The sequence below is a fragment of the Nannospalax galili genome, unplaced genomic scaffold (genome assembly GCF_000622305.1).
Source record: "Nannospalax galili isolate Female #2095 unplaced genomic scaffold, S.galili_v1.0 scaffold290, whole genome shotgun sequence".
Classification (NCBI taxonomy): Eukaryota; Metazoa; Chordata; class Mammalia; order Rodentia; family Spalacidae; genus Nannospalax; species Nannospalax galili.
The window spans coordinates 7,223,655-7,234,841 of record NW_008331486.1 but is presented as its reverse complement, the minus strand read 5'-3'; the positions used below and the strand labels follow the sequence as shown (position 1 = coordinate 7,234,841).

Genomic DNA, 11,187 nt, shown 5'->3' with positions numbered 1-11,187 from the left:
ATACGCATAAATCAAAGTATCTTTTTTTTAATGTATATGAGTGTATTGTCTGCATGTATGTGAGTGCACCCGTGTCGTGCAATGCTGCAGAGGTCCGAAGAGGGCTTCGGATTCCCCTGGAACTGGAGTTAAGGACCATTTGTAGCCGCCATGTGGGTGTTGGGAATCGAGCCCGGGTCCTCTGCAAGAGCAGTCAGTGCTCTTAACCGCTGAGCCATCTCTCCAGGCCCTCAAAGTATCTTTTTAAAAAGACAAAAACCAAGCTGATTGAATCTGGAGCAAGGAAGTGGTTAGGGGAGTTATGAAATTGTTTTCTTCAAATGAGAAAAATGGGTCACAGGGACTTTGCTCACCAAACCTATACTGTGTGCGGGAAACAGCAGCTGGAGCCTGGGAATCCAATTGAACAGGGATAAGCAATGCCCTAGAGAAGGGCTGGTCGTTCTTGTTGGGAAGAACTAGACAGGCAGGCATGCCGGTCACCACTGACTGAGGAGATGGCTCGGACTTGGGTGGATGTATCCCCTCTGAGTGCCAGGTGAGGGCGGGTAGGGCACCAGGGAATAGACGTCTCAGGGTCAAACTGCTCAAGGCCTTCAGGGCACGGTCAAGGAACTCAGTTAAGGAGCTCTCTGGTAGGCACACGCAGGTCTTGCAAGAGCGGTGGTGTCCACAGGTCAACATGGAGTCGAGGGATAGAAGCCAGGAGAGTGTCCTAACCGTTTGATAACTGGAGCAGAATGCATCCATTTTGGAGATGCTCAGGAAACAGAACTAAGTCTTAGTGACGGATTGTCTGCAGAGCCTGGGAGAGACTCGCCTCAAGGGCTCCAGGGTGACTCAGGCTCTATTTCCTGTCAGCAGATAAACAGTCCAGATAGGAAAACTAAATGCAGTTTGGCCATGTGGAGCAAGGGTCTGGTGTGCCCAGCAGAGACAGGAAGCACAGATGGACTGAGCTCGCAGGAGGAGGCCAGGGAGGGGACCGACTGGAGTGGCAGAGGGTGGGCAGCTCTGCCCAGGAGCAGCCAGGAGGACCGGCCCAGGAAGCCAGCAGGAGAGGCGTGGAAGGGAGCCAGAGAACCCATTAGCACATAGGGGTTAGAGCTCCGGTGAAGCCAGATGGGAGGCACACTGCTGCTTGGAGAGACCAGAGCTGATGAGGCTCTAGCCAGTCACAGTGCTCCAGACACAAGCTACCAACCATCTCAATGGCTTGGCTGTGGACCTACAGTGTGATCCCTGTGATTCACAGATACAGTCATGAGCATCCTGTGAAGCCAGAAGGCCCAAGTCAATAAATACCAAAGCACCAAATGCTGTCACACACAGGAGGTAACAGCACACTTAGTGACACATTTCAGCTTTTCTTTTTTTCTAGCTACCTCATTAAGGTATGATTGACAGCAATGGGGCTGGGGCTGTAGCACAATTGGTAGAGTGCTTGCTTAGCATACAGGAAGCCCTGGGTTTCATCTGTGGCACCTCATAAACTGTGTGTGGTAGTGCATGCCTACAACTTTAGCACCCAGGAGGTCCAGGCAGGAGGATCTGAAGTTCAAGGGTATCCTCAGTTAAATAAACAACTTTGAGGCTAGCCTGGGCTACATGAGCCCCTGTTTTGTTTTTTGTTTTTGTTTTTAAAAGCCTAGCATGGTGATGCACGCCTTCGATCCCAGCACTTAGGAGTCAGAGAGGCAAGCAGACCTCTGTGAGTTCAAGGCCAGCCTGGTCTACATAGTGAGTTCTAGGTCAGCTGGGGCTACAAGGAGACCGTGTCTCGAAAAGACCCCCCCCCAAAAAAAGCAGCATACATATTTAGCCAGACACAGTAGTAATACAGGCGCTCAGGAGGCTGAGGCAGGAGGATGACAGGAGCCTAGGAGTCAAGGCCAGCCTGAGCGAGGCAGTGAGACTTTGTCAACAACAAAAGTTATACATCATGCATCCAATGATGAATCTAAAGGTAAGCATATATCCACAATACCAACCATGGCCACAATCTACCCCCACAAATAAACATTTACCACCTCTAAAAGTTCTCTCTTGTCCTTTAATTATTCCTGTGCAGTCCAACCACTTTGCACATGTGCTATATACAAAGCTGTACTGTTAAGTGCCAACAGGGAGCTGTACTGTCAGTTCCCTTTACAAACTGTACATCAACTTTAAGTCTACTATTGCACTTAGGTTATTATTACTATTATTAATTATTTGAGACAGGGTCTCCCTGTAGTCCCAGCTGACCCGGAACTCGCTATGTAGACCAGGCTGGCCTTGAACCCACAGAGATCTGCCGGTCTCTGCCTCCCGAGTGCTGGGATTAAAGTTGTGAGCCACCACGCTCAGGATGTTAAAGCCTTCTGCCACTAAAGTGTCTCATTGAAAATAACCCCTGTAAAATTCTTATCTTTGGGGCTGGAGAGATGGCTCAGTGGTTAAGAACACTGGTTGTTCTTGCAGAAGACCCGGGTTCGAATCCCAGCACCCACATGGCAGCTAACAACTGTCCGTTAACTCCAGTCCCAGGGGATCGACAGCCTCTTCTGACCTCCGATGGCATTGCAGGACACAGGTGCACTTACCTACATGCAGGCAATATACGCATACACATAATATAAAATTAATAAATAAAATTTTTAAAAAATTCTCATCTTTATAACCAATCTTTTAAAACATTGTCATAGAAAAATAAGAAACAAATACTTAAAAGTTCTTAGTGATTCTTGGGCCTCAATACAGCTCATGCAGCTTCCATTTTAAGAAACACTGCTTAGAAGATTATTTTTCTGTGATCTCTAAGATGAGGGTTGTTAGGAAGTGGGAATGAGACGGCAGGTCTGTTTAAACAACGGGAAAGGGTAAATATACAAACAATTCAAGTAATGGTTATGAATTGCTCCTAGTACTTCAGGGTAAGACTTCCTAATGTCCCCCCCCTCCTGAGCAGCAACCTTTCTTCAAATAGTTCAACAGTGATCGTATTTATTTAAAAATGAAAGGGGAGGGGGGCTGAGTAACTGGCTAGAGTGGATTGTGTAGTGCCGGGAAGCAATTCTTTGTAGTAATACAAGGTAACAGCTTTGACACCCAAGTCCCTGCAAACACAAACAAGAAATACTTCCTCAAGGGACTGAAGTCACCGTAAAGATGACTGGTTACAAGCTAACAATGTGTTTCCTTTTCTTTGGGTTCTGAGATGGGGCCTCACATAGCCCAGAATGACCTTCAACTTCTGATCCCCCGACCCCACTTCCTGAGTGCTGGGATTACAGGCGTGCACTATTAGGCATGGTTTACTTGGTGCTGGCGATCAAACCCAGGGCTCTGTGTACCCTAAGCAAGCACTTTACTAGCTGAGCTACATTCCTAGCCCCCAACGATGTGTTTTCAATAGCTGCTCTATCCAAGATTATTTTGCAAGTAGTACCAAAGCCTGTGCTGAAAAAACAGAGAGTCCAAACAAGACAGAAGATCTTAATAGCAAAAGCCTTAAATAGCAACAGATGAACACCCGCTGCGGCAGGGCATCTTTCTGAGTAGGGATACTAAGGCGTCTCTGAGGGGACCACACTCCGAGCTACTGTCACATGGCCGTAGCATTCGACAGCAGCTGGAGGAAAATTCAAAACAGATGAAAAACTAATCAGCCCACTTACATTCTTGACTAAAATGTGGAAAATTTAATGGGAAGAAATTCCAAATCTTAAAAAGACTCCTTTGTGAGCAAACATTATAAACGAGCCTTTAAAAATACTGATATCAAGACTGCATCCCTTTAGGCTGAGTGTGGTGACACACTCCTGCAATCTCAGTACTTGGGAGGCTGAGGTAGAAGGATGATCATGTGTTCAAGGCTGGCCTGGGACTGAAACTCTGTCTAAATAGATTAACAGTCTTTCCTGCTTGGTGTCATGTGACAATGGCCCTCTTAAAATTCACTTAAGACTCTAAAGAGCCTCTACATAAGTGGGTTTTATCTATTAATATTTACTTTATCTGAAATTAAAGAGATTATTAAAAAAACAAAAAACCATTGATTGGAGCTGGAGAGATTACTCAGAGGTTAAGAGCACATGTTGTTCTTCAAGAGGACCTGGGTTCAATTTCCAGGGCACACATGGCAACCAACAACCATCTGTAACTCCAGTTCCAGGAGATTGGAAACCCTCTTCTGGCCTCCATGGGCACTGTACATACATGGTGCATTTAACATGCAAGCAAACACCCATACACATAAAATAAAAATAATAAGACACTTTTTTTTTTTTTGAGACAGGGTCTCCCTGTAGCCCCAGCTGGCCTGGAACTCACTATACAGACCAGGCTGGCCTTGAACTCACAGAGATCCACGTGTCTCTGCCTCCTGAGTTCTGAAAACAGAACCTCATGCAGACAGGTGGTTAGGAAGGGAGGGGTCTGCCTTTCCTCCTCCATTCCTCCCTTCTGGGATCCTTTGTTTTTTGAGACAAAGTCTCTTTAACATAGCCCAGGCTGACCTCAAACTTACTACAAAGCCTCAAACGACTTTGAACTTCTGGATCCTCTGCCTTCCACCTCTCTCAAGTGCTGTGATTACAGGTGTGTGTTCAGTAAAGTTTCTACTGTTTTGCTTTGTTTTGTTGTTTCGTTTTGTGCCATGACCTACATCCCTGACCCTAAAAGAAGAGAAGTGGGATGGTCTTTGTAGATAACTGTGAATATTTTTCTTGGATATGATACTAAAACTCAACAACAGTTTCTCTAAGGCTAAGGGACCTATGAAATTTGAAACAATAGCAACAAACTTTTCACCCTGGTTCCAATGAAATCCACCTTGCACTGCGAACAGTGCTCTTACCTGTGCAGGGCTGTATAGTAGTCACTGGTCATTTAGAAAATATCTTCATGCAGATTGGTCTAAGTGTCAAGTTACTGCATCATAAATTTATAGGTTTATTTATTGAGACAAGGTCTTACTGTGTACCCTGGCTGGTCTAGAACTTGCTATGTAGGCCAGGCTCGCCTGGAACTCACAGAGATCCATCCACCTTCTTCTCTGCCTCTGAGTACTGGGATTAAAGGTGTGTACCACCCTGCCTAGCCCAAGAGCTTGTCTATAGAGTGAAAACAGCATCCCAAGAGGAAATCCACTAGTTCAGTTTTGAACTCAAACACACAAATATTCTAAGCACTAAAGTGCTCTAAGCATGCATTCCATTTTACCATACATACTAATAAAAGGAGGCTGATACAAGAGCCAACATCAAATAAAACTAAGAATCTGAGCCAGGTATTGGTGGCATAGACCTGCCATTCCAGCACTTAGGAGGCAGAGGCAGGAGAATCAGGAGTTCAAGGTCATTCTTGGCTATGTGGAGACTTTGAGAACTTGTCTTAGAAAAAAAAAAAAAAACATCAGGGGATGAGGAGACAGCTCTGTGGGCAAAGCACTTGTGTGTGTAGACAGGAGGACCCATCCCGTGTAAGAAGCTTCACCTGTAGTCTCAACACTAGGGAGGCAGAGACCGAAGGATCTGGGGGGCTTTAGTCATCCAGTTTAGATGAACTGGCGAGTTCCAGGTTTGGTGAGAGACCCTGTCTCAAAAAATAAGTTGGGGGGGGCTGGGGGCTGGAGGGATGGCTCAGCCATCTGTAACTCCAATTTCAGGGGAATATGATGCCCTCTTCTGATCTCCATGGGCACTGCATGACATGGGTGCACTTACATGCAAGTAATACGCTCATACACATAAAATAAAAATTTAAAAAAATTTTTTTTTAAGTTGGAAGCTGGGTATGGTGGCCACATAGCTTTAATCCCAGCATTCCAGAGGCCGGTGAATCTCTGAGATCAGGTCAACCTGCTCTACATAGTGAGTTCCAGGCCAGCTGGGGCTACAGGGAGACCTTTTCTCAAAAAAAAAACAAAACCAAACACACAAACACCAAAGAAACAAAGAAAAAGTTGGGGGGCTGGAGAGATGGCTCAGTGGTTAAAAACACTGGTTGTTCTTGCAGACAGAAGGCCCAGGTTCGAATCCCAGCACCCACATGACAGCTAACAACTGTCCATAACTACAGTTCCAGGGGATCTGACTGCCTCTTCTGACCTCCACAGGCATTGCACAACACGGGTGTATTTACCTACATGCAGGCAATACATGCATACACATTTAAAAAAAAGCAATAAATAAAATATTTTTTAAAAAGTTGGAGAGCGATTGAGAAATACACACCATCAACTTCTGGCCTCTAAATGCGCATGCATGGGCACCCATGCATCTACTTGTATATACAGCATATACACCCACTAAAAATAAATAAATAGGGTATGGTGGTGCAAGGCTGTAATCTCAGCGCTCAGGAGGTTCAAGGTCATCCTTAGCTGTCTCAAAAACAGCAGCAAGAACAAGTGAATCTTGATTGTTTCACCCATTACTTTGTTTTTTGAGATGGGGTATTGAGATTCGCCCAGGCTGGTCTTGACTTCCTGAGCTCAAGCAAGCCTCCCATCCCAGCCTCCCAAGCAGTTGAGACAGCACACGGGCAACCGTCCACACCTTTGTCAAGAACACTGTAAAACAAAACTGAAAAACTCATCACCAGAGAATGGCAAAGAATGCAAGAAACACCTGTGCGATTTGGATCCCCACATCAGGGTCTGCCGTTCCAGCCACCATCGCCTTTGCACTGTGGGCAAGGGCCAAAAGACAGACTGTCACTATGAAAAGTTTGACCTGTGATTCCAAAGAGGCTTGAGGGGGCTGGAGAGGTGGCTCAGCGGTTAAGAGCACTGGCTGTTCTTGCAGAAGACCTGGATTCAAATCCCAGCACCCACACTGTGGCTAATAACCGTCTGTAACTCTAGTTCCAGGGGATCTGACAGCCTCTTCTGCCCTTCTCTGACACTACATGACATGGGCACAACTTACATGCAGGCAATACACATAGCCATATAATTTTTTTTTTTTTTTAAGAGGCTTGAGGAACCTCTAGGGGTCCAGGGACATTCTGGGAACCAAGACCATACGATATTATTCTAAACTATTTCCAAGACAAAGGATCAGAAAATAAGACTTAAATGGAAGGGATGATTAATTCACAAGTGTATACTATACACATACACACACACACACACACACACACACACACACACACACACACACACACACGAAGCTATTAGTTCTAAAGTCAGTGGGAGACTACAAAGCTCCCCAGCATCTTCTGGGAGCCCTAAAGCCCTCAGCACTCAACTTGAACTGAAAGTCCCGTTGCTCTTTGAATTCAAACCAACGCAAGATTTGTGCCACAAACATTTGGTTACCTGAGGCTGAATGAGCCGAAAAGATGAGGAAAGAGCCACCAATGAGGAAAGACATGTCAGTGGGCATCAATCGCAGCATCAAATGGGGATTTTCTGCTCTTATTCTAGTTTGTGTTCTATGGCTGTGATGAAACACTGACCAAAACCAACCTGGGGAGGAAAGGGTTTATTTCACCTTCAGCCCATAGGTCATCACGGAGGGGAGCCAGGGCAGGAGCTGAAGCACAGGCCATGGAGGAACGCTGCTCACGGGCTGCTTCCAGGCTTTCTTAGCGACCGTTCTTTTCTGTTGTTTTGTTTTTGTTTTTTTTGTCTTTTTGAGACAGGGTCTCCCTGTAGCCTCAGCTGGTCTGAAACTCTATGTAGACCAGGCTGGTCTCGAACTCACAGAGATCTATCCGCCTCTGCCTCCCAAGTGCTGGAATTAAAGGCATGTACCACCATGCCCATCTAGGCCTTTTACTTTTTAAGAGACAAAGACGTGAACAGAGAAAAGTTTTTCTCCAAAGTATCAACTGTGCTTTTTTTTTTTTTTGAGACAGGGTCTCATGTATCCCAGGCTGGCCTTAAATTTACTACATAGCCAAGGATAACCTTGAACTCCTGATCCTCCTGCCTCCGCCTTCCTGGCACTGGGACTACAGGTGTGCACCACCACTCCTGGTTTAAGTGGTGCTGGGGATTGAACTAAGGGCCCATGCAAGTTAGGGAAGCACTGTAGCACTGAGCTCTGGAATCTTTTATTTATTATTCTTTAAAATCAGTATACAAAATAATGAATGTCACTGTTCATAGCCATTTCCCATGACCCTCTTGTTGTCCCTCCTCCCTCCCCTGGTCCCCTTCCTCTCCCTAAAAGAGAGACTTCCATGTCTCTCTTTATATATAATACACATATGCACATGTATAATGTCTAGATTCTGTATGTGACAAAACATGATATTTCTCATTCTTTTTTCCTTTTTCAGTTCTGGAGATCCAACCCAGGGCCTTGGGCAACCAGCCAAGTGCTCCTCCACTGAGCCACACCCCTAGCCTAATATTTGGCTTTCCATCTGGCTTATTTCACTTAACATGATAATCTCCAGTTCAACCCATTTTCCTGCAAGTAACACAGTTTTGTTCTTTCTGGCTGAATAGAACTTCACTGTGTGTCTATACACCACATTTTCTCCACCCTCCATCTGTCAATGAGCTCCTTTTCTTGGCTATTGTGGACAGAGCTCAGTAAAGACAGGTGAATGGGTATCTTTGTGGTATGCTGACATAGATTCCTTCAGTTTTATGTCAGCCGTGAGGAAGCTGGAGCATACGGTGGTTCCATTTTCAAGGTTTTTTTCCCATTGATTGATGAGAGAGAGAGAGAGAGAGAGAGAGAGAGAGAGGTGCTGTTCATACACGAGAGAGAGAGAGAGAGAGAGAGAGAGAGAGAGAGAGAGAGAGATGCTGTTCATACATGCATGTAGAAGTCAGAGATCAACTATTTGGAGTCAGTTCTCTCCTTCCACCGTGTGGGTTCTGGGGATGGAACTCGAGTCATCAGGCTTGGTGGAAGGCACCTTTATTTGCTGAGCCATCTTGCCTAGTCCCATAGACCCTCCATAATGATTTCCATACATTCCCACCAGCAGTTTCTAAAGGTCTGGAATCTCTTTTAAATGTAGTTCTGTAGCTCTCCACAAAACAGTTCCATAGTTAGGTTGAGTTGCTGCAAATAGCTACATCTGTTTCTGTTGTGCAAGAGAAAATGCCAAGGAATTATCTGGTGTTTGTGGTTCTTCTAAAGCAACTTCTAAAGAGATAAGAATGTAAGAAAACGTCTATAGAGGGTGAGGAGGTGCCAGCAGGTGGATAAAGCTAGGGATATAATGAATGTGGGCTGAGGGGCTAGAGAGATGGCCCAGTGGTTAAGAGCACTGGCTATTTTTACAGAAGACCCGGATTCAAACCCAGCACCTACATGGTGGCTAACAACCATCCATAACCCCAGTTCCAGGGTGTCTGACACCCTCTTCAGGCATGGGATGACATGGGTACACTTACACACATGTAGGCATAATATCACTTATACACGTAAAAAAAAATTAAATAAATAAATAAATAAAAATTAAAAAAAAAAAAAGAATGTGGGCTGGGCGTGGTGGCACAAATCTTTGGTCCCAGCACTCTGAAGACAGAGGCAGGCAGATCTCTGTGAGTTCTAGGTCAGCCTTGTCTACACAAAGAGACCCTACCTCAAAAAATAAAAGTAAAAAAAGAATGTGAGCTAGGCATAGTGACACAGGCCTGTGGTTCGAGGACACAGGAAGTGGAGGCAGGAGGAACAGAAATTCAAAGTCATCTTTGGCTACATAGGTTGGCCTGAGGCACTTGAAACTGCCTCAAAAAAAAGAAGGAAAGAAAATCAAACAAAAAGAGTGTGAAAAACATGGAATATAAAAAGTTGCATTTCTGCCTTTTCATAACAATAATTACACTGTGTCAAAGGGCGGGTAGTAAGGAGGCTCATGGTAGACACGCAGGACACAGAAAATAGAGTCCAACTGAATGCAGACAGAAGAAAAAATAAATATAACCTCTATGAGAAAGCACTGGAATTCTAGTGTATGGAGTCTAAGCAGACAAAACCTGGAATATGCTTGGTGGCACACACCTGTAATCCCAATACTCAGAAGGCAGAAGGCAGAGGCAAGTGGATCTCTATGAGTTTGAGGCCAGCCTAGTCTACAAGCCCAGCAAGCTCCTCCAGCATAGCCAGGGCTACATAGTGAATCTCTCTCTGTCTCTGTCTCTCTCTCATGAGTGTGTGTGTGTGTGTGTGTGTGTGTGTGTGTGTGTGTAATGAAACCTAGGATCTTGGACATACTGGGCAGGCATTCTACCAAGCCCCCCAATTTTAACTTTTTAAGAAATTACAATTCCAGGGGCTGGTGAGAAGGTTCAGAAAGTGAAGGTGCCTATATCCAAGCCTGATGACCCCAGTTTGATACTGGGGATCCATACAATGGAAGGAGAGAACAAATCCCCCACCCCCACGAAAGCTGTCCTCTGGCCTCTCGTGTGCCAACATACGTACACACATATATAGATGAACATGTGTATACACACACACAAAATGAAAAGATAAATAAATGTAATTTTTAAAAAAGAAATTACTTTCCCAAATAGACGTTATAAGATGTCTTACATAGGAACGTATGAAAAAATGACGACGGTATGAAAATTAGTTTCAGAAAGACAGGTCTAACTTTGCAGTTGTAGAGTCAACTTTAACGAAAGACACAACACAGAAGGCAAAATCTGGGCAGGCCTAGTGGTACAACTTGTAACCCAAGCTACTCAGAAGGCAGGAGGATCACAAGTTCAAGGCCTGCCTGGGCTCGGGATTGAGTTTGAGGCCAGCCTGGGAAGCACAGCAAGTTCCTGCCTCAAAGTTAAAATACACTTGATTGGTCTGCACCAGCCCTCAGTCTTCAGTGCTGACAGAGAAAACATCAAAACCTTGTATTTTTTGGTTTTGGTTTTTTTGAGACAAGGTTTCAATATGTAGCCCTGGCTATCCCGGAACTTGCTATGTACACCAGGCTGGCCTCAAACTTGTGGCAATCTTCTAGTGTCTGCCTCAGAAGTCTGGGGTTTATAGGTATGCACCACCAGACCTAGTTTGTGAACAGCATTCTATACACAGACATGACAATTATACCTGAATAAAGAAACAGCTTGATTCTTAGCATTTCAAGTCAAGAGTGGACCAGAACTCCAAGAACCACCTCTTCTTTCTGACGTCTCACGGACCTGTGCTCTCCAGCCAGGCTTCACTCATACTTTTATTTTAGTCAAAGCTACAATCCACCCCATCACATCAGGAAGTCAATCCCTTT

The 11,187-nt window shown here is 45.0% G+C and overlaps 1 protein-coding gene across 2 annotated transcripts in view; it reads right to left on the bottom strand.

The window, feature by feature from the left end:
- The window catches only part of Fnbp1 (formin binding protein 1), a gene marked incomplete in the record, with an annotated part of 132,819 nt that overhangs the window by 80,628 nt on the left and 41,004 nt on the right, over positions 1 to 11,187 (bottom strand).